Source organism: Thunnus maccoyii, chromosome 4 (genome assembly GCF_910596095.1).
Source record: "Thunnus maccoyii chromosome 4, fThuMac1.1, whole genome shotgun sequence".
In the NCBI taxonomy this organism is placed as follows: Eukaryota; Metazoa; Chordata; class Actinopteri; order Scombriformes; family Scombridae; genus Thunnus; species Thunnus maccoyii.
In genome coordinates this window covers 5,702,468-5,725,589 of record NC_056536.1, presented here as the reverse complement: position 1 = coordinate 5,725,589, position 23,122 = coordinate 5,702,468, and the positions used below count along the sequence as shown (strand labels likewise).

The window sequence follows — 23,122 nt, the reverse complement described above, 5'->3', positions numbered from 1 at the left end:
GAGACACAGGTGAAACACATGAGGTAATCAAACACAGGAAGTAAAGGTGACAAGACACAAGGAGAAAATAGGGCTAAACCGCCAGTGAAAGTCACTAGTGCGCATGCTCTATAGGCCACACAATACGAAAGATCCGGGTACTTCCATACCCAGAAGTCGATTTCTTTGCTTCATGCACCACTGAGCAACTTTCATAGGATTGAACAGGGCCCCGCCTCTGACGCTGTATCCAGTTCTCTTTATACATCCATGCATTCAACTAGCAAAAGTGCATTTGGACACACCCTAAATGCACTTGTGCCATGTGCTTCAATAAAATAGGGCCCAGAAAGTTTGGAGGCCAGGCGAGCAGTGGGATACCAGCGGATAGGAAGTGACGGAACTGCATGAATTGCAGGAGAGAAGAAAAAGAAGGGAATATCAACAGAAAGCAGAATGAAAAGCAATATGCAATCATCAGACTATTGCCTGTAGCGTGGGGGAAACTGAACAGTGCATAATCTTATGAACAACACCAGAGCAAGAGACTTTCAATGGAAGTTAACTCAGCTGCCAGAAGTGAAACATGATATTACTCGAATACAAGCAGGGATATATGACACTCATTACTTTTGTGGCGGACTTCAAACAGGTGAGAGGCTGTCCTGTTTACCGTTTACTGTTTACAAAAGGTTGTTGTGCCTCGAGAGGAAAATGTGTGCGTGAGTGAGCGCAGTAGTAAACACTGTTGTGTTGAGTGCATGTATGAAGCACGTGCAAATGCCCATGCTTATCTGGTGGGAGGGGCTTGGGACAGAGAGTGGAGGAGGGAGAGCTGCAGGAGGAGGCTTCATTTTCAACATTTTCAAATTCTGGTGTTTTTTTTTTTTTTTTGCCTTTTCCAGAACACTACCTACCCCAGCTTTAACAGAGGCTCACATGCTTTGCCCCTCTGCCCCTAGCAGGCATTGAGGAGTCTCTGTGAGCATGCATGCGTTTGCATGGATCTGTGTGTGTGTAATGCCTCAGTGATGTTCTTTTTCTGTGTGTCAGCTCCACAGGGGGCAAGCCACCTGCTAACTCCCCATTCACTGACCACTATCACGCCTCAGCTTATATGTGTGTGTTTGTGCTTGTGTGTGTTGTTTGTATGCTGTCTTGGATGCAGAGAAATATGAATGCATGTTTGTATGTGTTATTATCTCATCTTCATCCTGCATGACAGTACTCTGTTATATTGAAATAAGCTGTCTTCAGTGTGAGAAGAGTTAAATATATAGATAAAATGGAATCCATTCCCGATGGATTTCAATTTCACTTTTACCTATAGTATGTTAATTCTTCCAAAAATATTGCATTTGAATCTTAACAATTGTATACTTTAGGTAAGGATTGAGCTATCTGTTTGATTCATGCCTTCAGACATTTTATTGTACTGTTGGCTTTACGGCAAAATTGTCAAGATAAAATGAACCCGTGTGCTCATCCATCATACCTGATGACAGACAAGTATCTTGTCTGTTTGTTGACAATAGCCCATTTTTCACGACAGCGCACTTCATTTTGCAGAAACCTCCAGAATGTAATTTTTCAATATTTTTCATTTCCCCCAAAAACAATCTTTCTAATGGATCAGAGGCACAAATCAGAATTATATTTGCCTGTTGTTTTGGCTCTTTCTTTTGCATACATAAGAGACTTGGAAAGTGTCAGCTGTGCTCTTACCAGCTGAGCCTGTTATTAAAAAGATTGCTTGTTTTAATACTGGGCCAAAACTGAATGACGACCTTCAGATGCTGCATGCGGACCAGACCATCTTGGGAGACGCTAGCTGGTATTTAAATTTGATTAGGTGGAAATTCTGAATAGGCTGACAGCCACCAATCAATGTAACACTTTGAATGGATCTCAGAGAGGATGGCCTTTTATTATTATTTTTTTCAGTCAGCATTTCTGCAGGATTGCTTCCAAGGAGATCCTCAATTCCTTTGCTCTTGTATTCCTGGACACTGGAAATCTTGCTGGAGTAGTCAGATTGGGTTTGATACAAATGCAAGTGAAGGATAGTGATGAAGGGATGAAGAGGAAGGTGCAGGGGCTGAGAGGAAGTGGCGAGTGGGATAGGTAAAGAAAGAGAATGGGAGAGAGTGATGATGGAGGGGGAGGGGGGAAATGAGCAATTGAAAAAGGTATTTCTATGGGAGCAATGGGGGTTTGTGTGTGTATGATGTGCACGTATGTATGTGTGTGTGTGATGGGGGATGGGTTAAGTGTAACAGAGGGGGCTGGGCCGATCAGTAGAAATGGTTAGTGGGTGTGTGTGAGAGATAAATGGGCAGGGAGGCGTTATTAATGATAATTAATAGAAGACGAAGGCAACTCATGGCCCGTCGTTCTCCATTTAAAAATACTCTGAAGATGTAAGGTGTCAGTAGTGTATCTCTTTAGTCCCACAGCGTGGAAATATCAGAAGAGACATGGACATAGGGCTATGTCAGGATTGTCTAAAAAAAATTAAGGAGTATTGCCATTTTTTGATGACATACAGATGAAATATAACAACCATTCAATTTTTTCTTTCTTTTTTTTTTGGAGTGGCCACCTGATCACTTAATGTCTACTGGACATTAGGGATGTGCAGAGGGCGTGGTATTTGTATTTGTATCTGTACAAAGGCAGCAAAATTATTTGTATCTGTATTTGTATTCGAATAAAAGTGGAAATAAGCTTAAAAGTCCTGTTTTCGTTTTTATTACCCTTTTAATTTTAGAAAACTAAAGTGTTACAATAAGTGTTCATGAATAAACTACCTTACAAAGGAGGTCCCCACACCAGGTCTTGAACTAGAGTCTCCCAGATCATAGACGACTGCGCTGACTACTGAGCTAAAAGTTTACTTATCACCTCAATTCTGTGGCATTTTTTTTCACCATCTCACCATTTCCTCTGTCCTTTACAATAAATTGTAAAAATAAGGCTCAAGGAAGGAGCCAGAACTCTTAATGTTAACACACAGTCACAGTCACAACTGGCAGCCTCCCAGTCCAGGAATCAAAGAGGCAACCTTCAAATCAAAAGCCTGAGTGACAAAATTTGATATTCAACGCTGCATTACTGTCCTACCTGGTGCATTACTAGAGATTGTTGTGAGCCTAAGGACACAGTTAAACCAGCATTTACAGTGGGACAGAAATTTTTTTCATATTGAATATATAGTATTTGTCTTAATGTTGACACTGTGTCCATTTGTAACTACTGATGTTTAACACAGTACTTCTCTGGTACAGATATGAGCACCAGATCAACCACAACCCCATCTGACCCCACCAAGCTGACAAAAGTTGGCAACCCTGTTCTATAGTTATGAAGACAAATTTCACTCTGGTATGACTGAGACCTAATTCAGACCTTACAGCCAGTATACAATTTAAACAAACCAGTTTGTACAACCTGTTCTCTGGACCTGATTGACAATCCTATTGAAATTTGTAACTTTGCTAATAAGTAAAAATCCAGCCTTGGAACAGAACCTTTCTTAACAGCATGTCAAGTGGCTCACTTCATATATTTAGATAAGGATGGGAGTTTTCTGAAAAAATCTAATATCAATGTTCGTGTAGTTCTTTTAATGTGGGCTGCAGTTTTTTCTGTGCGCACAGCGAAAACGTCATTTAACTGTTAGACTCACCCACACACATTACTGTCATTTGATAACATACTGCATGACTGATTGTTTTTTACGTTAGCTTTAGAAAATCGTTCTGGGAATACCTTTGATATCTGTTCTAAGAATAACACTGGGATATGTTTTTTAATTCCAAAGTCCTTGAATACTTAACTTTTATGCAAACCACCTGAGGGCAGATTTCATTTTGACAACCTAAAGAAATGAGAAATGCAATTTTTTGCATTTTTTTCCTGTTGAGAATCACTTTCAGATATTTGATCCAAGAAATGGCTTTTCACCTGAACTCTCTCTCTTTCAAAATGCCCAACAAAGAGCTCTGTGCCACACACCCAGGTTACTGTGACTTCAATGCCCAGCAGTTTACATTCTTTTCTTTTCAGATTATTTTCGCTTTCTCTACTTGTATGTGAGAGAAATGGAAACCATGCAGGGGAGAAGTTTTATAAGGCTCTTAATGCTGGTCTTTTCCTATGAGACAGTGGAAACTTTCAACTTGTGTTTCTTATTTCTGATTTGTGCAGTCTAGACAGTTGTGGAAGTAGCAGAAAGAAAGCAACTTGTAAAAAATCCTGCTTTCCATTCACTACACATTTGATGACTGATAACTAACTCTAATGACTTTATTCAGTGACGTTGTGGCTTGAAGATCTCAGAACTGCTCTCAGTGTGTGCTTATGTGTGTGTTTCATATCTAGATGTAAGCTAGTTTGAGTGCAAGCTTGTGTGTATTTTCTGCATGTGTGTGTGATTTGTGTGCATGAGTGGTGTCACTGTAATTGAGACCTTTTAGGTTAGCATGACATTTTATGTGGGGGATAAAACACGGGATCTATCTGGATCAAGGAGATTCTGGTTGGCTGAGCATCAGCAAGGGCTTGACTGGCATTAAATTAATGTGTGCCACCTGATCTACATCATAACACCTGTCACACTGATGTGGGGCTTTAGACATGGAGAGAAACACACACACACACACACACACACAAGGACTAGTATTTTTTACTTTCGGTGTGTGTATGATCATTCAAAGGAGGATATTAAGGTGGAATTGAATCTGTGGAGCTGTCAGTCTCGAGGAGACTATACATAACGCTGACTCGACTAGGGTGTGGCACACTGCACTGATGTCTGTGTGTGTGTGTAAAATTATGCGTGCATCCACCACTGGCACACATACAACTGAAGAGTTCTGAGCAGCTCATCACTGCTTGGCGAAGTATACGCCCGCTCAGCGGTTTGCACTACGCTCCCTCCTGTCCTCATATATATAAACCTTCAGGCATGGCGGGGTGATAAATCACATGACTAACAGAGCGAAAGACCCCATCGGCTGCGAAAAGATGGCCTTTCATGAATATATATGGAAAGAGCATGTGTATCTTTGCCAACTCGCCATTTCAAGTCTGCTCTCCCTGACATGATTGAAGATTGAGTGATTATGTGACACTGGTGGTGGCACACCCACTGTTTGACAGTGGATAGGCACGTCTATAAACACATGTGCAAGGATTCACACTTGACATGCATAAATCGGAGACTATGTGTGTGACACAGATGAGAGAGATGGACAGAATCAGAGACAGAAAGACGCAGAGAGAGAGAAAGATTGTACTTGAGTCACACATTCGGCAGCTCTCACACACCCACACTCGCACTACAGCTGCTGTCTGGCCGGCATCATCCATCTTCCACCAGATCAAGGAGAGTGACAGATTGCTCTTCAGGCTGCTGGTGGAAGGGCCGCGGGTCCCAGTTAACCAATCACAGCAGGAGGCGATCACGCCAAATAGCTGACCCCTGAAACCCTCAACACACACCCTGCACCCCTGTTCACCTCCCGGCCCCTAATTTTGCTCTGTCCACTGCTGTCTAAACTAGTGTCTGGGGACCAGTGTTGGGGAATGTTGTTGGCTATTTATTATTAGCAACGCAAGCAGCGTGACTCTGGTTGACAGTTGGTTGGTCCACCGTTTGGTACCAAAGTGAAATATCTCTACAACTACGGGATAGATTTGGAAAGACTTTTCCTGTAGTGCCGATACTAATGTCAACCCCATCAGCCTCAGCTGTACTTTGTGCTTCGTGTTAATGAGAGAATATGAATATGCTAATGGGGTAAACTAAGATTGCAACTATTGTAAACATTACCCAATAGACACCAGCATGTTTATTGGGTTACTGTCATTTTGAGCCTGTTAGAACTTAGCTCACAGAGCTGCTACTGTGGCTGTAGACTTTTAATTTTAAATCTTAATCTAAATCAAAACTGAAACTATCTCCATGGCAACATCAAGGTTTTTTGTAATTTGGGTAAGTAAGCCTTTAAATGCTCCATTTGACTTCAGATTAGAATACCTTTATGGTGAAAATGTGTTTCAATAGGGATAAATTCATGTTTTGTGCACGTGAGTAAATTTTGGCAATCGCAAATTATTTTTCATATCCATAAACAAATGCTACCCAGTTTGAATAAATGTTTTCTACATATATTTCTTTCTTGAGGTTCATTCATCTATTATTTGCTTTTGAAGAACATATGAAATAAAAAAGCATATAAATGTCTAAAAAATATCTGTAATATTTAGTTGAATTTCTTTACAGATTGTTGAATCTGTGTGCATGGATCACCTGACATGCTGAGTTACATTTGAGATTCTTTTCACATTCTCTGATCCACAAACTTCTCTAATCATCATACATATGTTTAAATCTTAGTGTTTTTATGTGGATCATGAAACACGCTTTTGTCACTTCGATTAAGACTCATCTCTCTCCTTAGAAATTAACCTACAGCCAAGGCCCAGTTTAACGTTGTGCATATGTTTAAGTGCACTAGCACTGAAATCCTACAGCACATAGTTTGGATCTACAGCGATCAAAATGCCTAAAGGGAAGTGCCTTTTGCAAGCAGGAAAAAGAAGATAGTCACATTGTGCTGTTGACAAGACATGTAATTTTCCTTCAAACACCTACCGCTCACACAGAGAAAAAAAAGGGAAGCAAGATAACAATGAACTTCCGCTGCATTATCCTTCAGTCGCTCTAATCTTCCACCCACCTAACACATCCCTCCCTCATTTCTCTCACTTTACAAATCTCAATTTTCTTCCTTTACGTTCTCTTCCCACCTACAGTGTTGTCTTCCACCTCCTCCCTATATACCATCACACCATAACTGCACCACCATCTTCTAACCCAATCAATCCACCCATTTTCAATTGTATCAAGGAAAACGGGCTGATTGTTGATCATCCACATCTTCCTCTCTTTCTATCAGTCCTTCACATTTTCCTTTTATCCACCCACCTACTGGTTATTGACTGGTTCACTCCTTCTTCTCTTGCATCTCAACTTCTGTGCTTCTCATCATTTTCACTTGAAATCAATAGTTTCATTATATCAAACTGAATGTTGGCCCTTCTCGTTTTCCTGATCTCCTCTCTTTTGCTCCACTCCTCCTTTTTTCTCTCAATTGATTTGCACTTTTCTCTCTTCTTGTCACCTCCCATCTCTTCATTCCTCTACAGCTTTTTCTTCTTTATTCTCTCTGCATACTGGCTCATCATAATGGCTTTCATCATTATCACCCAGACAATAATTACCACATCATTCACTCCCATTCCTTTTTACATCTCAGCATCTCTTCTCACATCTCCTTCATATTCTCTTGTCCTTCCATCCCACAATCATCTTCATCCTTCTCCTCATCCATGATTCTTTCCTCTGTCTTCTCTCCATCTTCACCCTTTGATGCTCTTGACCATCTTTCCTCCTTCACTTCAACCCTTCACCTTATAACAGCATCATCATCATCAGCTCCCCTCACCCTTTTATCCCCACTGGGGAAGACGCTGCACTCGGGTCGCCACAGCAACGACTCAAACACTGTTGCCGTGGCAGCCCTATCAGCTAATTGAGGCAATTATAACTTATAGCAGCAGCTGTGGTACCAGTCCTTCCCTTCCCCCTCCTCCCTGGTTCCTCCTTCTCTCTCACTCTCTTTCCTTCCCCTTCCCCCTCCACTTTTCCATCCCTCCATCTTCTTCTTTGACCCTCCCCCAACTCTTCCTTAACTCTGCTGTCCTTCAGCGCTTACCCTTGTCTACTAACCTCCATGTAGTTCTTCCTCTTCCACCAATTTAAAAAAAAGACTCCCTTCCCTCCTTCTCTCTATTTGTCTATGGTTTTCCATCACATTCCTTCCTTTTCACTTTGCAAAAATAGTCTCATCAAGGCATAATTCTTTTCTGCCAGTGGTGTGAAATAAAAATGATAACTTGTAATGATACAAATTTAACTTGAAATAAAATATCTAAAAATCATCTCCCATTTGTCTTACAGAATCACTGTGCACATGAAATTATAATTAACATTAGATGGTTTTCCGAGCGACGTGATCGTGAGTAGAAAACAAACTGGAATGACGGAGAGCTTATGAGGAGATCCATGAGATGTTGTTTTTGTACCACAAACTGCAACAGTAATTTGTGGAAAATGTTGAATATTCAAAGACTCCCTTTTAGCTCAGAATGCAGAATTAGCCATAACAATCTGGTCAGAGCCCTGGATTTTAATAAGGTGATGGATAGTTTTTCACAGAAACTGGTGAAGAAGAAATTTCTGTTTTGAGGTAAAACAGCTCACACTGTTACTGTGTGTATATGGCTGTTTCACGAAGAGTGTAAACATTTATCAGGCTCTGTGATCAATGATTAGGTTAGACTTTGAGTGTGCCACCTGGTTACAGCTGATAGAGATGCAGACTGATGGTGTTGGATGGAAAATGAATCACTTTGTTACACTTAAAGTTTTTCAGATGAAAAGAAAATCACTTACAGGTGTGCAGAGTCTTTTCTGATTACACTATTCTCAGTTTCATATGATGCCTGAATACACTGCAGCCATCTAATATTCTATTTTTGCACATAAGATACCTGGCTTGACTGACTGTTTATTAGACTAGTGTCTAATAAACAGTAGGAAAGCACATTCATCATCATCATCTCACATGCTAACTTTACTAATATCCAGAATAAGCAAGCTTTTCTGCTCCTAACCTCTGCTGTTTGTCAATAGTCTGGGACACACAGTTCATTTATTGCTACCTGCAAAAGATAACCAACAGCTAACCAACATTATCTAATCTGGGTTAGCATTATTACTGCTATTGTTTCTCACTGTAATTCCAGTGTCCACTGTCATCACTGTGAGGCATGCAGTAAAATAGTTTTGAAAATGTGAAGATGAAGTGACATACAAATTGACAAAAAAATTCAAAAAGTAATTTGACAGATTTCCAGTGAATAAACACTGAAAATGTCCATATATAAGCTGTCATGACATTGTTGCTTCCTAAACTGAAGTTTTCCCAAAGTTATTTTCTCGAAATATATGATGTGTTTTAGAAATATGAAACAATTATTATAAGGTAAAACTTTTTTTTTCTCTTTAACTCCTCTGACCGTCAATACTTCATGTCCTCCATCCTCTCCTTCACACTCCCCTCTCCCCCCTCTCCCTTTCTCTCTGAAAACGATGATGGTGTTGGTGGTTCCCCTTCCTTCTCTCATACACTGAAGATGCACTTCAGGTTTTCCCCCTCGTGGCCACCAGAGACCATGAGCTCTGATGTTACGGGAAAGACAGGGGGTGGGGAGTAAGGGTGGGGGGTTCTCACATCCACACAGATGCACATGCAAATTAAAACTGTGCACGTTCAAATGTGGACACATGGGTGCACGTGCACACACGCACACACACACACACACACACACACACACACACACACACAGTTCCCTGGTGTGTGATGGCTGTGTAGCTTGTGATTCAGTGTGATTGCTGAGGGGCCTGCTGGGCCCTCGGCTGAGTGAAAGTGCTTTGACGCTTTAAAGATGCTTTATGTTCTGAGGATATTTGCCTATGCAAATTTTCAGGTTTATTAAAGTAAGCTGCCTCACATCCCAATCTGGAGTGGTTCTTAGTACATGTAACAAATATGGCCCAGTCTTGTGTAACTAAATGAGTGCTGAAAAAAAACAAAACATTTTTCAACTCGGCTTGGAAAAAAATATAAGATAAATAAGTTAAAATAAAAGAAATATTCAAATATTCTTGACAGATATGCTTTGCAGATGGCAAATAGCATTTTATAACCTTTTCATCCAATTATAAATCAAAATATATCTTCTAGGCCTCCTATATTTTACACGTGCACACTAAAATAAGTAATTCTTTACAGCTTATCTATAACATCTGCTGGATCTCTCACCTTTCAAAGCACAAATAATATCTTACAAGAGCAGATTTTCAAGTCAAAGCAAAATAACTTTTGTCTTTTAGCTCAGTTTGATGATATAAAATAAAAAACTCTTTTGTTTTTTTCTGTTTCTGGTTTACTGATTTTTTGCGCTCTTTTATCATCCTGCTTCGAAACATGCAAATTGATCTCATTTATGTTTCTCCAGTGATTCTGATCTGTGTGTGAGTGTGTGTGTGCAACATTGCATGGCAAACTGAGCAAAGAACTCAACAAGGCAGTCTTATTTTTGAAACTGGTGCTTGTATAAAAACAAAAAAATGTTCCGTGCTGGGTGGAGGAAAATGAAGCACGCATGTTTGTGTTGTTTGCACATAAATGCATTCCCAATTAATGTATGCATATTTGTGCTAATGCTGGAATATGTGCATGTGTCATTGCATGCGTTTCAGTTTGTGTATTTTTCTGTGCATGCAGAGAAATAAAGGAACTCCATGCATGAGCAAATGTATGCCAAACTCCTCATGTTAAAGAGCTGCTTGCATGCACACTCAAGTGATTCTCCAGCCAATTACTAGGAGTGCCTGCCATGCATGTTGGGGACGGTACCCATGCCAGTGTGTGGTAAATATGTGGGAATGCTACACAAATGGATGGCTAAATGTGCAGCGCTCTCTCTGAGGGCTGAGTGCCACAGGGGAGCTTTGAAAAGCTCAGGAGCAAGTGTCACATCAACAGGAATTCTCTTCAATGGAAGGCACTTGGCCAAAAAGGTTCAAACACAAATGTGTAGTCGAAGAGGAAAATCGACTGTAGTATCACATGCAAGGATGAATGACGAAATATGCATATTCTGATATGGTTTTATCCGTGTTTTCACTGATAACAAATGACAACCCTTGCAAAAAAACAGTAAACAACTAAATGTGAGAAATGCTACGTCCACTCCGTGTTGGTTCTCCTTTGAAGATTATAGAATGCCTATAAGAGGAAAGCAGCAGGAGACATTTGAGTAACTGAGATTGATGTAGGTGGATATTTCAGTGGGAGTGGTGTGAATGTGCACAGGGTGTGACAGGGCGGGTAACGTGTGTTTGAAAGTGAAAAGAGAGAGCGAGAGGGGCGAGTGTGCGCATGCGGCTCTTGTTCAGCAGTGGTCTTATCTACCTTGAACAGATGTATTTTTCTGCCTCTTTCTATGTCTTTGTAAGTGTATGTGTCCACATGAGTGTGTATGTGCATGTGTGTGCATGTGTGTGCATGTGTGTGCGTGTGTGTGTGTGTGTGTGTGTGTGAGTAAAGCTTATCTCTTTGGCCACTCAGCTGGAAGGCACCTTATCACATGCAGAGCACAATGTAAAAGAAACAGCAGATCGGCTGCCTGTGGCATTTCAGCTTTATGCTGGGATGATCTGAATTCAGCCAGATGTTACAATCGGGGATACCCGCAGAATATAATATCATGAATTACTGCTGAAATATGCCGAACTAAGGAGAATATACAGTACTCACTGGTTTATTCAGCAACGATAAACATGGACATTCAACTGGTCTTCACTGGGCTCAAGTTTGAGTTTTATAACCCACAAAAGGAGCAGGACTGAACTGTGTTTTCTTGCTAGAGAGTGTTTTGCTTTCCAGTGCAGGATTATGGATGTACTGTATATAGGCTACTTCTCTGCAGTTCTACAGTTCTGCAGTTATAGCATTACATCTTCTTACCCTTCATAGTTAAACATCTTACTGCTACCACACACTAGCCCTTTTTAGCCATGCTAACAGCTTGGCTCTAGGGATGGCAAAAAACATTTTGGTCAAGACTGAAATATCTTACCAACTATTCGATAGATTGCCAGGAAACTTTGAACAGACACGTATCTATACATGTTTCTCTGTCTATCTGATGTTAATTTGTTTTATGACTCAGTATGTTTTTATGACTTGTTGAAATGAAGGGGAGGACTTTGTATAAGCTCTTTGGGCTTCCTTCCTCTCTTGCACAATTTAATATAACTTTTTATTGTGTATTTTTTATTGTAAGCTTTGAGCAAATAATAAAAGAGAAAAAAAGGACATTCATGGTGTAAAGAGGATGTTATTTAGCAACAGTCTGGTGCTGATTGCACAAAATTTAACCAGCAGATCTGGCATGCGTAATTGTACCTTGACAGTGCAAAACATCATTCCAATAGAAAACTGCGGATGATGTCCATTTCCTGTTCATTCCAGCTGTAGTGCACTTTTTTGGGGGGCTCTAATCTAAAATCTCACCATGGCACCAACATAGTGAGGGCCAGCCCTGTGTATACACAATGATGCAGTGATCCCAATTTTTCTCTGCTGATAAATATTTGGATTCTGCAGATACCAATTCTTAATCAGATATAGTGCAATCTTTTTCCCAAATGTGAGATTTGTATACCTCACTGCATGGACCTCATGAGGATTACTTTTATATGGTAACACCAGGGATTGCTGTGACACTAAAAACTTGTAACTAATAGTGGAAACACACAATTTTATAATGACAATAACAATGTGCTTGATAATATCAGTGTCTGCTCTGATATTTAGTGTTTGTTTGTTAAAAAATAAAATATGTAAAATGTTTTTATGTTGACACAGTCATACACACAGACATAAAGAGACAGCCACAAACGCAGGCAAACATTCACAGTCTAACTCCTGATCATGAATAAGTAATGAGGGGTGTGTTAATGCAGAGGCATGAGACCTTTGGAGCTCATGTAAAAGGCCAGGGTCAGGAGGACTGCTATTTGATATTCAGCCATGGCATTTTCTCTGCAGCACACACACACACACACACACACACACACACACACAGAGGGGAAAGTGTGTATCTTGAAACAGAAGGTGAACATGACATTAAACCACCTGCAAATATTCTCTTCCCATAGAGAGTCTCTTTTGTGCCATATATCTGAATCATGTAAAATTTAAAGGAGAACTTGACATGTTGACTTTTTCGTGAATTTCAAATAACTTGCAAACCAATTGTAATTCAGTTAACTATGTAAAATTTGTACTGATAATGATGCTAAGGGAAAGGCCATGCAGCCATTAATATCATAAGAGTTTATTCCTTTGAGAGCTTGAAAGTGTGCAGTAGATTTTAAGGTAGATATCGGGCATGCTATGGTGACAATTTGACCATTGGGGTGGTATTTGAGGAGAGCTTATAATGTTTCCAAATTGGCAGTGTTTCGTCCATCCTCTCAAGAACACATGAACTTCATCTGCAACATCAGGCTGCAAGTGGGATTTTTTATTCTAATGGTAAATAGGTGCCATCAATGACTGGGATTCATCTTCTAGTGAACATGAATCTAAAGCAAATTTATACCAAATTTCATGGAAATATGGGCAGCAGTTGTTGAAATGTCTTGCACTGGAACAATGTGTTAGACAAACAGACAGCTTTGAACTCTTCACAGTTTTTCATCATGGACTTGGTAGGCTTCTGCTGCTAGCTGGATGTATACCTTTGTTGTTGTTGCTCAATTTGTGACATTAGTGGCTAGCTAGCAATGTATGCAACAATGTGTGTGGAGTGGGTCTGTGCTGTTGTTGTTTTTTTTTTAATTGAAACGTTATCATAACACATTCCATTTCACAGTCCAAATGTTAATCATTTTAAATTGAAATTAAAAATCTTGTAACAGGAAATATAGATTGTCAAGGTCAATGAAAATAAAATAAAACAATAATAATAAAAGTACAGTAAAAAGATATATTAAAAAAGGCAATTCTATATGTTTGCAAAAAGGTAACTATAATAATCGATTGTACATATAGTCTTTGTTTTGAAGAGATTTTAGAGACCTCAAAAAATATATCAAATCATGGAGGAACAGATAAAATAATGTAATTTCTAATACCATTTGTGAATAAAAAAAATGTACCCATTTTAATCATCACATTAACAGTAAAACCAATTTTGGGGTCTTTACCTTCAAAATATATTATAACATTTTTAACCAAAAGTAAAATTATGTTTATGATAGAAATGACAACTAAAGTCTGACCAAAATTGGGCAGCAAAGTTACAATTGAAAAAAAGTGAAGCAGACTTATCTCTTAACTCACTAGGAAGTCCAGTTTTTGTACTCTTTCGTCTCTGTAAGTTTACGAAATTTCAGACCATCAATAAATGCTAATGTTTCATGCAAGTGGAAACATCTTCAACTCACATGGACACCTTTTTGCCTCAGTTTGTGGTGATTTTGTGTGTAACGCACCCAGCCTGTCTTTCTTACTTTGTATGTGTTCTATGTAGGGCTGCAACAAATGATTATTTTCATTATTGATTAATCTGTTAATTATTTTCTTGATTTATCGATTTGTTATTTTGTGTGTAAAATGTCAGAAAATGGTGAAAAGTGTTGACCACTGTTTCCCAAAGCCCAAGGTGATGTCGTGTCTTGTTTTATCCACAAACCAAAGATATTCAGTTTACTCTCATAGAGGACTAAAGAAAACATAAAATATTCACAGTCGAGAAGCTGGAATCAGAGAATTTGGACATTTGGAATTTCATCAGAATACCAAGAAAAGTACTGACAAAACAGTTACTGTAGTGCTCTACACTTTAGTGTTTAGTCCTTGATCTGCTCTATGGCGTGTTTGTGTGTGTTTGTATGAGTGAGACAGAGACTACAATTGCAGCTGAGCTAATACAGTATGAGCTGCCTTTGATGTGTCCAGACAAATGTTCAGCTGTTCCTTGATGCTCTCACCGTCTGTCTGTCAAAACACCTGAAACAACAAATAACCACACCAGCAGCTGCCCTGAGGCTAACCCCCGCTGCTATTTTGAATGTGCACACGCACCTGCCAATTGTGTCATTGCTATAAAACCAATAATAGACCTCACAAACACATTTTATTAGCAGATCTGAGATCTCATCTAGCAGATCTCATCCAGGTTAAGAGTACGCTGGTAGCAGAAAAAAACAAATGGTACGTGTGAAAAAAATATTTTAAAGTTAAACGAGCATTGCTGTGCAAATGTTGAATTAGCTTTCCACATTTGCCTTTCTTGGTTTCAGTGGGGCAGATAGTTGACTCGTGTGTTCAGTTTGATACATGTAACTGGCATTTAATATGAATTTTGTGTGCTACATTCTTTCAGGTTCTGCACTTCACTGCAGCTAAGAAAACACAAGACTGTTGTGTGTCTCTGTGTGTTGAGTGAATGGATTAAACAAGATTAGCTTTTGACCATCAGCATGACCATCAAGTGTATGTGTGTATAGTTTGGGAGTATCCTAGTTACAGTTGGAAAGGCACAAATCACAGTCACCCAGAATGGCTTCTCAACCCACACAAACACACTCACTCACACACACACACACACACACTCTCTCTCACACGGTTACCCAAGCTGCCTCTGTCTCACTATATATAGACCTGCCCTATCAGGCTGCCTAAGCAAGTTAAAAATAGCTCTGCTCCATGCTTTCACAGCCCCCCCCCCCCCCCTCTCTCGCAGACAAAAACACACTCCCAACCCCCTTTCCCTGTGTTTCACCTCTCCACACAATTTTAGCCCCCCCCCCCCCCCCCCACAAATCTCTTCACATCTCCTCCCTCCTCATGTTCTCATAATACTCGATCATAATACTGTAGTGGCAAGTCTAAAGCTAAACACATGTTCTGGTGCCGGTGAGACATACCACCCTGCAACTAAATGTAAAATTTAGCTCAAAAAAAGCATTATTTTTAGCCAGTGTGCCTTTAGGGGTGACAGTGTTGGTTGGTTGGTTAGTTGGTTGATCCACCACTTTCTTCCAGACTGAAACAGTTCAACAACTATTGGATGGATAACGATGAATTTTTTAAAAGACATTCATGGTCACAACAGGATGAATCCTTATGACTTTGTTGATCCCCTGAATTTACCTCTAGCGCAACATCTACTTGATGGATTGCTATGACATTTTGTACGTTTTGATGTTCAGGGCTCCCAGACAATGTATCCTGATGACTTAAAAGACTTTTCCCACACCATTATTGACATCTGTGGTTTTAAGTGAGGTCTTGAAAAATGTTGGATCGCTTGCCATGAAATTTGGTTCAGACATTCATGGTCCCCACAGAATTACTTGTTATACTTTGTATTTCTTTGGTTTAGATTGGAATACCTGCAAAACTAATGACATTCCCATCATCCTCACTACACATTATATTTAGTGCAAATGTTAGAATGGTAATGTGCTTAACTAAGATTGTGAACATAGTAAACATCATCATACCTGCTAAATATCCGCATGTTAGCATTGTCATTGTTATTATACTAATGTTAGCATTTAGCTCAAAGCATCACTGTACAATCCAGCCACAAAGAGCTGCTAGCATGACTGTCAGACTCTTACTTCAGACTCTTGGTTACTCTACCTTGACTTATTCTCTTGTCAGGTGATAACATGACTTCTTCTGTGGTCATGTAAATGTCACAACAGATGAGGAGAAAATTATGTTGAGATATAAAAATAGCCAGATAGAATTCTATGATCCACAATTCCACTGTGCTTCATATGCTCTGCATTTCCAATTACTTCCAATGCCACAGAATGTCAGGTGTGTGTTACAGTTTCAAATGAAGTGCATCATATGACACATTTGTACAGACAGCAAGAACTAAATGAAAAGGGAGTAAGTACATTGTTTACATGACGCAGCAATACATTTGATGATAGAGTAAGAAGGTGTCTAAACTGTGGTTAACCAATATGTTGTAACTGGGTTTTACAGAGTTTTGTTTATACAAGTGAGGATTGGCACACATTATAACCATCATCATATAGGTGTTTGAAAGTTAGAAGTGTGAGAATCACAACACCACAGTACATGGATGGCATATATGCATATCATTCACTTGTTCACAACAGGCTACATGCCTGCAGCACAAACTAATCTTAACTCCACTTTTCTGCTTGGACCACATGCATAATAAAAGGAACAAGAGTGACACAGAGGTAGCGGGGCTGCACAATGTGCTGTCTCATTTGAGTAAATGAAAAGCAGGAATGCATATGCATGATGAAAAGCATACAAAAATGTCAGTGTGAAGAGGCCCTAAGTTTTGACAGTCCTTGTATTCATATTTCCTTTAAGGTATGCAAATGTACAGTACTGGACTATTTTAAATTCATAGTGATAGTGTTCGAAATGAGGCTGTGCCTATACTTATAGCAGTTCAGCTTGTCTAGTGAGCAATCACTCCACCAGTCAGTCAAGCTCTTCTTTGTATCCAAATGTGCACACACACCTGACACAGAGACTGTACACCAGCTCTTTTTGTGAGAATGATCACAACACACAAGTATTTCTGTGTTTTCAGTATAAACTCTTTAACCATTAGCTACATGTGAAACACAGTACACAGAGCAATGAGGACAATGTGCCCCCGTGGTCACTCAAGTTTCAGAATAGTCCTTTTTCACATGAGTTGTCATAGTAGGTAAAGCATGTGTTACTAATAACATTAACAGTGGCTATGTTCTATTAAAGTGTCTCAGTAAGTCACGACAGTGTGACAGTGAGCCAGCATAAACAATACCAGGACCCTGAAACTAAGGCAGTTAAATGGGATTCAGCTGTCGTTAATTTCATTATACCTATACACCTGTGCTTTTCCTGCTGTGACATGTGAAAATGTCCTTTGTGAAAAAGATCTATTGCCACCCATGAGCATGCGTGCATTTTGACCAACAACACAATGATAACCTGGTTGGTTAACAGTGACACAGTTTAACGACAAATCAAATTAAGACACAGTCCTCTCAAGACAAGTGACAGTGAAACTTGTATCATCTTAAAGCTTATACTGAAAAACACACATCCAGATGTAAGTAACAGGAGCAGTAACGCACTGGTTTAGATTTCACATGTGACCTGCTGATGCCATGAAGCAGACTGTGTTTTACCTGTGTAGACATGTGTGAGTGATTGACTTGTGTCGATCAGAGATCTGTGCATGGTGCATGAAGGAAACTGAACCTCCCCAAAACTTTGGCATGTACTTTGTTCACTGTTGCTGGTTTATGTGTGCACATGACATGTGCAATATGAAGCAAGAGGTGTTCAGTAAACATTACGTGTCTAGTGCATTTTGTAGTAGGTTCAACACTGAATATTGAGGTAAACAGATTGCTTTCTTTCAGCTTTTGATGGGATCTGATGACATGTCAATTACAAATATTAAGGGGGACAAATTTCCATATTTCATACATGTGGGGGGCCATGACACCCAGCACCCATGGCAATACACACCTGTGTCTGACCTATCAAGACTGCTATCATGGCATTTATTCAAAAGTAGCTAGTATTCAGATATGAAACTGACATTTAAAATGTCTATCACAATTATGTGACAACATGCATGTCTGGAAGGGGCCTGAAATGGCTGACCTTTGCCTTTAAACGTGGCAGGAAAAGACGTTGTATTGAAGTAGTTCATTTCAAGAATAAAACAGTATTAGGATAGCACAAAATAAAGATGCATTGTTTATTTCAGTTAAGGTATTTAAATTGCATAGTGGGCAAGGAGTTCAAAATAAAGTAAAAAAAAAAAAAAGCAAAAAAAACAGTATGCATCAAACAAACTCTGTGACCCCACTGCAACATGTATTTACACAACCTGAAGAGGGGAAGTGGTGCAAAAGGCATGACTTGTGTTTGCAGTAAAATCCATCCTGTAACCTATGTCAGATAAACATGTTGTGGAAGCAGAGCTGCTATGTTTTTTATGAATGTGGCTTGGAGGTTAATGGCTACTCATGCTGACATTGTCTTTGTGTGTCCACAGGAAAACGGTCAATCGCTGTCACATCCTGAGTGGAAGCTGGAGGGGAAACTGACAGTATGTTTTTCTTTTTTTCATCAACACAAAAGTCACCACCAACTTGTTGACTCAGTAGGAAGGAAGGCATGCATTTATGTGTGTGTATTTGTCTGAGTACGAGCATGTGTATCTGCGTGGGTGTATGCCCACCTGTTCATCAGTGCACATGGATGCAAACACATTTGTAGGTTTGTTTCTATTTTTATGCAACTTTGTATGTCTGCATGCTCCTTACATCCAGATCAGGAAGAGCTCCGAAGATAAATCCAAGCTGAAAACAGTGGCAAAAAGAAATCCTGTTTCCTAGTGTTTCCAGGCAGTGTGTGTGTCTGTGTGTGTGTGTGTGTGTGTGCGTGTGTGTGTGTATCCATTACATAAGTAGGTGAGAGAGGACAAACACTTATGAACAATGAGCTTGCTCGCTTTGTATAACAAAAGCAACAAAACCATCTTCCTTGTTCCTTCTCCTGTACAGAAAGTATCTATAACTACAGAGTGAAAGGAGTGGAAAAGAACATTTCATCTTCACACATAGTGTTCTCTTTGAAAACTCATGCATTGAGCATGCAAAGACAAATGTGTAGACATCACAGACATACAAACATATACTTAATGTATACTTATTCCCATGCATACACTCCTTTACAGGCAACCCCAACTACTTAAAATGCCAAAATGACTGTGAGATATATGTTGTTTGCAGCTGCAGCCTGCATCATTTTTGAGAAATTAGGGTCTTTTTGATGTCTGTCAAAGCCAGTTTCCAAAGCTCTTATAATTCATAATGCTACCTTTTTTTTTACCATGCTCTAATATTAGCATTTAATCTTCATGTTAAGTATGGAAAATTGACTTCTTTTTACATTCTTTCATATCAAATTTTTGCACACACAGGACTCAGCAAAATATGCAATGTGAACCAGCTCCATCTGATGAAGGCCACAAGATGTGGCTGAAAGCCCCTGAAAAACCAAATGTGTGTTGACAAATTTTTGTCAAACTGCCGTTACCAAGATTAAGAATGAAGCTCAATATCACCAAACTGTCTGGAAAAAGAAACTGATATAAATGACACATGCAACTGTCTTCATCATGTCCTGGATCAGCCAGTGTTTTTAATCAATTATATTTCTCTCTCCATTTTCAGCAGCTGACAGATTTCTGCAAGAACAAACAACAGCATATATATTTTTTTTTAAAATCAACACAAGCACAGTGAAATGTTAAACAGCTGTTTACTACAGTGCACTTGTGTCAAGCTGTGCCTCAGGGCAGGAAGCTATTGGATATTGAGCTTTACAACAGGATATGTGTGGGCAGAGAGGACCTGCACTGGGCAGACGGAAGTGAATATTCATTAGTGATAAAAGAATAGTTTCATCTGCTGATAAAAATAGAAATAAGTGGACTGAAGTAGAAATTAACAAAAAATAAAAAGAATATAACAGAATTTTGTTGCATCCTGCTATTCCTATTTCTGGGTTCTTCTTTTCTGCTAAAAATGAAGTAGCAAGTTGTAGGGCAGTGGGCTAGGAGAGATAGAAAGATGCAGCTTTGTGCATACAGCTACTGTGAGATGTAAGCCGGAGGGAGGGACCGTGCTTCAGCCAAGACACATCTCTCAAGCAGCTGAGATACTCTATATACACACACATGTTCACATGCACTCTCTGCTCACCCTTAATGCAGCTTAAATGGTGGACAAGGAAAAGCTTTTTGAAAGCATATCTATAAAGATAGGATAGTAGTTTATGAATAATTTGTCAAGGGACTTATGCTGGGGGGGGGGGGGGGGGGGTTGTGTCAGGGAATATTGGATATGGAACAAGAGCGGAAGGAGCTGGGATCCCATATGGAGAAGAGAGAGACACACACACACACACACACACACACACACACACACACACACACACACACACACACACAAGAACAAGCAGCAGAGAATGAAAAACACATACAATCATATGAAAAGAATGCACTATGCAGAATATAGAGGACACATTCTGCACTGTATACAGGAGAATATATGAGAGGCACAGCACGGAGCACATGGAAAGAAAAGATTTGTGTGTGTGTGTGTGTGTGTATGTATGTGTGTAGCATCAATACATTCATGTCTGTGTGTGTGTGAGAGAGAGAGACAGTTAAAGAGAGGGAGAGACAGGTACATAGACACAGGACACACACACACACACACAAACGCGCGATGTGTTTCGTAGTCCGTCAGTCAGACAGACAAGCAGGAAGGGGGTCAATTATGGTTGTAATGATGCTATGAATAAACCAGTTAGAGGAAGTAGAGCTCCCATTAGGCTTCCCTCCCCAGGCTATTAATAACCAGAGAACTAATGCCTCCTCCGCAATCAATACACACACCCACTAGGACACGGTTAAAGACACATTCCGTCGTTTGATCTGAGAGTGCTGCTCAGTGGGTTGCAGGGAAAGAGGACTGAGTCTGTTGTAACCATCTGTAGTAGCTTGATGTGAATTAATCAAATATTAGGAACATAATTCTTCACCTTTATGTTCTTTTTTGTAAAATCCATCAAGTTAATCAACAGAGGTTTGATTCACGGCCCTGTCTCTGTCAGCTGAAATCAAGAAGACTCCCCCTGGGTTGAGCTGTTAGTAGATATCATGGCTTGTCAGACAAAAAGGAAGAGTGACAGATGTATGGATCAATATGATGGTGTGCTGCCAAATTAAAAGACAAGATTTTTCAATGTGTGTGCACAGATATGGAATGGCTGATGTTTGTGACGTCTCGCCTCGTAGGATACATCTTGGACCATGAAAATGGTGTTATTGTTATCTGATTAACTCAATAATCTCCAACATGCGTAACTCTCATCTTTGCGGACATGCCATGTTTATTATTAGAAGCTAGCAAGTACATGGGTCTAAGGGCTGGACTTTGAATGAGTGGACCCTTAAGCCCACTGAAGTGGGATTGGTTTCAAGACAGAGGGGAAGTAAATGGGTGAGCGGCATGGGAGAGACCCTGTAGCATTATCCATCCAGCCATCCAACCAGCCAAACAGCCAGCCAGGCAGCCAGCCATCCAGCACTAATCCTTTGCCACCCAGCACACATGTGTCACACTATCCTTCAGGCCTTCATACTTCAAAACAACAAAGGCCTTAAAAAAGAATGAAACACAACCACAATCTGTCTTTGATAATAGCACTTTCAAAATATGTAATTTAAGATGCACCCTACCCTCCACCTTTTGTTTCAACAGACACAAAAGCAACCCATAAAGGTGCGTTTTATTAGTATAAAAATCAGCCTTGTTGTGATCAGTAGTCCTCATGGGGACCAAAGCCTGGTCCTAATGAGGCAAAACGTCATTTCTGAGGTTCTGGTTAATTTAGGGTTAGGATTTAGGTTAGGCTGTCTACAATGAATGGAAGTCAATGCAAGGTCCTAACAAGGAAAGCTGTGCACAGCAGTTCTGCTTCCACAAACATACTGTGTGTGTGTGTGTGTGTGTGTGTGTGTGTGTGTGTGTTTATGTGTGAGTGTGTGTAGGGAGTACATCCATTATCAGCCTGCAGCTGAAGCACATTAGAGAAATAAGGAAGAGAAAGAAGCAATGATAAGGCTTATGAAGATAAAGTCAAACACTGTGCAACTATCAGCTGTTGAGAGAGGACACACACACAAACATACACACACACACAGAGACACACACACACACACACAAAGAAACAGATTTCCAGACAAACATGTTTTTGCCCCTTGAGCTCATTTTCTTTAAAGATTAAGTTCTGAAGTACGAATAGCAGTAAGGTGTATAATCAGATATTTTTCCTGCCATTTGGAATTTTCAATTTTATGGCACTGGCACACACAAAAAGGCATAAGCCTCCAATTTGACCTTAATTTTGTCCAGGAAGACAAGGTTTTCTTTCTAATTGTGATCACTTGTAATAAATTAATTACCTCATTACTTTGCATGGGCACTCCTGGCTGTCCCAGCACCACATGTTAATCTACAGCACTAAGACATAAATTAGGAGTGTCACTTTTTATTTGAAATTTAAAAATTAAATCAAAAATTAAATATTTTGAACTATAATTACCTGTTTGAATTGGAGTTGAAGGCACTGCAGCGGAAGACATTCCTTTAAAGCACTGTCTGTTTGTTTGACGATTTTGTAAAACTCTACAAGCTGTTAGCTTAACACTCAGGTGAGGTGGTGGAGGCACCATGAATGGATGGAATATGGTCAAATAAATTTATGCTTGTGCTGAGAAACAGGACAGCAAAACTGTAGGAGGGTGTGGGGGGGTCTCACCCAGAAGGGTGAGACGTGAGGCAAAGATA

The 23,122-nt window shown here is 39.8% G+C and overlaps 1 long non-coding RNA gene across 1 annotated transcript; it reads left to right on the top strand.

Moving 5' to 3' along the window:
* Window positions 1-294: 294 nt before the first annotated feature.
* LOC121896344 lies at window positions 295-20,187 on the top strand. Its single transcript, XR_006095971.1, has 3 exons — window positions 295-631; window positions 18,754-18,807; window positions 19,937-20,187. It is a non-coding gene; the product is annotated as an uncharacterized LOC121896344 (long non-coding RNA).
* Window positions 20,188-23,122: the final 2,935 nt, after the last annotated feature.